We start from the raw sequence: 4611 nt of genomic DNA, 5'->3' as shown, positions 1-4611 counted from the left end.
TATGAATGAAGCAAACTCACGTGGCGAGTAAAAAGGTTTACAGTTAATAAAAAATGATTCCAGATCAGGAGAACAGTGCTGCAGAATCACTGTCACATCTTCACACCAGCCACTGTTAATGTAAAACCAAATACCGCCACCTTTCGTTTTGCCAGAGAGCACAGGGTCGCGATCCGCTCTCAGCAGTTTGAAACCTGCTAGCTGTAGCGCAGAGTCTGGGATCAGTTCACTCAGCCATGTCTCCGTAAAGCACAAAACGGAAGATGAATGAAAGTCTCTGTTTTTCCACACCAGTAGCTGAAGTTCATCCAGTTTGTTGATCAGTGAATGCACGTTGGAGAGAAATATCCCCGGTAACGCTGTACGTGCCCCACGCCGACGTAGTCGCACCAATGCACCGGTTCGTTTGCCTCTTCTACGGCGCTTCGCTGCTAGGACAAAGCCGAGGGCGGCTTTGACTATAATTCCCACAAATTCTGCCGCTGGAAGCAGAAAAGTGGGAAATAAATCCACAGGAGTTGTAGTCCTGATGTTTAGAAGTTCTTCTCTTGTTAGAGAACCACGGAAATCTTGGCAGAACACTGAATTATAAGACAAAACAAGACAAAACAGAGCGCACCTAGCTACTGTGGCTGCCTTCGTCGGCGCCATCTTGATCCATTATCCCGCTTATTACACAAAAAATAACTGAACATGGTGTCTTTTTACAATGTGTTACCATTCATAGTGTTGATCAGCAGAGAAATAGTTAACAGTACATGTAAATCAGCATCTGAATTAAAATGTGACAAGAAATGGGCAGCGTTGTGGAAATTTGCATATTTATTGATTAAACGGCTAATTTGTAAATTTGCTCCGACTTCTCGGTAACCTAGGTAAATAAACACTCGACGACGTCGTACAAAAAAACGTTGCGCCACCTACAACTCCACTGGCGGTTAATTGTTTTCAGCACCCACAGCCTACGGAGAACCATGAACGCAGTCTATCCGTCCGCATCCGTGCGGCCGCCCATCCGTTAACAGAGACGCAGAAGTATATTTCGGCCTTAAGACGTGAATCCCAGGCAAAAGGCCACTGCTCTTGAAAGCGGTCAGTAAAGGCCGATTTATACCTCTCCGACTCCGGTACGGACAGACGCATGCACGGAGTCGGACGGATTGGTTGAATTTATACAACTTCGACGGCTCTGCGTGCTGAAAGCAATTCACCACTAGAACAGTAGCGCTGCACTGCAATGCTAGCTAGGTTATCGAAAAGTCGGAGCAAATTTACAAATAGCCGTTTCATCAATAAAATAAGCACATTCTTAGGAACTACACACACTGCCCATTTCTCGTCACATTTTAATTCAGATGCTGATTTACATGTAGGTTACTGTTTAGCTGAAATATGAATTGTAAAAACTTACAACGGTAAGTTTGGCGGTCAAAGGATTCTGTTCTCTTGTTGGTCACGGCAACCCCGCCGTTCATTGTTTATAGATAAATGTTATCTTAAATCCAGCATGGAACATATGATTCAGGTCACGTGTATGTCAGGAGGATTTGTCTTGTGGTGGAGTGTGTATGATTGAGTGGATCTATGATTTGAACGGGGGGCTTATTACTTGAAAGAGGAATTATTTACTGTTTCGTCTTACATTATCAGGGTTGGAAATGTAGTGACTTGCTAAAGTAGGCAAATGGCTAGTAGTACATAACATTTCATAATACTTTCAGTTAATCAAACAGCTGCAAGACCCAGTGAAATATTAGGCTAGCTATCAAAATAATGCTAGCATCGCTAGCTAACAACATTACTAATTCAACTTTGGTAGAGTAACCAAGCTCTTTGTAAATTTGTTTTAGATATGATTGTGTGGACAATTACTCAGACGCGGTCTCTTTCCATAACTTGTATTTTACCACTACTTTTCTTGACATCACTATTGGAACAGCCCTCACTAATTTCACGTAATGCTTTCAGCAGCCTACGGCAACTCCCGAGGGAAAAAACACCTATGTCCGTTGTCACAGAAAGGTCTGCTACAGTAGGCTTTTCTCAGGATTCGCAAGCTGGCTAAACTTACGCTATATCAAAAATAATTTTGTAGAAATAACAATGGATTCTGCCACTAAATGAGTGACTTGGCTTTATTTCTGGACATGCTATCCACAACCGAAGTGTGTTACACAATGCTGTAAGATCGCCTATACTCGTGCATTGCTCTTCTCGGTACCCAGAATGCCCTGCGGCAAGCTGAAAAGCTACTAAGTTAAGGGCATTAGTTTAGTTAAATAAGTGGAGTTTTATTGTTGTGTTTATTCTGTTTTGATATGTGTAATGCTCTGGTCTATAGTTTAAATAATTTGAGTGTTCACCTTGATTGCAAATGTTGTCTAGGTAGATCAGTATCCAAGCTGTCCGCCATATATGTGCACTTGGGTAAGCGTGACGGTAACGGTTGTGGCTAAATAGTGCGGTTTATACTCCGCTTCACATACACGAAGGGCTCATTCCGAGGGTTTGCGGCTTATGGGGGGCCTCAAACTTGTTCTTTGCCAATGGCATCCAATTAGCAAAAACCGCCCCTGAGTAATATAGACATATATACATGTCTATGGTAGTGATGGGGGAAACAAAGCTTTCCGAAGCAACAAGTTATTTGACACAGTTATCTCGAAAAAGTATCGCTTTTGCGAAGCGTTCAATACATGTTCTCCATAGGGACATCTGCTGGTCAGTTTATGGTATGGCGACTGTATAAAGCGAAGGAAGGAATCCAGTGACGTCAAGTCCTCGACACGTCAGTCTCACAATCGTCATTGACAACTTGATAAATAAAGGTTGTGAAGGTTTGAATCTTGTAAAACATTTCATTGAGCAAATGCAGACAATTCATTGTCTTGTGCATAAGCATTTTTCTGTGGTATTTAAACTGGCTACATATATATTTAGTTAGATATACGATTTATAAATCGGTTGCTTTTCTAACTGCTAGCAAACGTTGACAGTGTGTTTCGCTTGTTTTGTCTAGAGCTGAGAGCAAAAACCGTGTATGACGCAGACTGTTTTTATTTTACCTCTGAACAGGTATGTGAATTTATTGTGTAGTGTTTTGGATAGTTTTCATGATAATTGCTGTGGGTTCTGTGTGTTTTGTTGGGTATGCTCTTTCTACATTACCACATGGATGCCATGTATTGCATTGTATTGTCGTTGTGCTCGTGCTCTTGCGCTGTACATGCAGGACAGAGAGCTGAGAGCTCTGTTACGAGAGAAGCTGCTTGTATCTGTCATATTGGTACTCTTCAGTAAAGTATGTATAGTGCAACTTAATGTTTTATTTTAGAAATCTAGAGTCTCTGAGTGACAGTAAGCATTCATGTGGCAATAGTCAAATAGAGTAAGCTATTTGTATTTATATTAATCTCTAGGAGCCCTTTGTTTTTTTTGGGGGGGGTAATTATATTTAAACTAGAGCCTGCTCCAGTTCACTGTTGCCGTCATGGCTGAGGGTGGTACATTTCCCGTGGGTAGTGATGAGGTGGTGGGTGCTGAGGGAGATTTCTCGTGGGGCCAGTTGGGTTCAGGGAGGGGTGTTTTGTTTGGGAAACAAAGTCAGACTCCAGTCAGGAGAATGGGTCACATAGACACACCTGTACTCACTTCCACACGTTATGATGACCCCTGTAGGCCAGGCCTCAATAGGGTTAGTAAAGATGATCAGGGCCCGGATCTAAGTGTTCTAATTACACAGTTAGCTGACCAGATAGGCCAGTCTATAGCAGCCAAACTCCAGCCCGAAGCAAACAACAGTCACAACACTGACTTACTTGAGAGACCTGGGGTTAGCCAGCCTTTGGAGATGTCACTGTCCAATGTCAAATTGGTCGTGCAGTCTGATGCCAAGGAACCAACCCTGTTCAGAGGGGATGGCAGTGTCAAGTTCACAGCCCGTGAATGGGAGATTCTTATGACTACTTACCTGAGGAAGAGGGGGCTTCCAATTCATGAGTATTCACAGGAAATAATTTTAAGGCTCCTGGGTAAGGCGAGCGATGTCGTCAATATCAGACTTCGCAACGATCCTTCTATCAAGCATGTCCAGACTCCTTCAGTAGTATTTGATATTCTGAAGAAACACGTTGGTGAGATTAGCTGCTCAACAATGCCATTGGCAGACTTTTATGACACGTATGCTGTGCCAGGAGAGTCTGCAATGGATTACTGGATTTGTCTCAATAAAGCCATGGATATGGTAGATGAATGTTTGCGAAAGCGGGGCCGTGCCATTAGTGACCCCAGCCATGAGGTCTGTCTGATGTTCATTCAACACTGTCCTGATCCGTCTCTAGCTAACATCTTTCAGTTAAAGGCAGCTGAGCAGTGGTCGGCGAGTGAAATTCAGGATAAAAATTGATGACTCAGTGCAGAAGAGTACTCGCTCGGCAGTTCTGCGGTATAGGCCAGTAGGGGAGAAGCAGGCCTCCCATTCTTGTGTGTCGTCACACGCGTCACAGACGCATCAGCCTTTGGCTGTGAGTTCAATAACTCCAGTGCCTGTCCAGGCGCCTCCTGCTCCGGCTGATGCCGCCTGCATGAATAGTCTGGTGAGCTTGTTGGATC

This window comes from Hypomesus nipponensis, chromosome 12 (genome assembly GCF_054491055.1).
Source record: "Hypomesus nipponensis isolate SF chromosome 12, ASM5449105v1, whole genome shotgun sequence".
Classification (NCBI taxonomy): Eukaryota; Metazoa; Chordata; class Actinopteri; order Osmeriformes; family Osmeridae; genus Hypomesus; species Hypomesus nipponensis.
Note: the sequence above shows the minus strand (reverse complement) of the source record.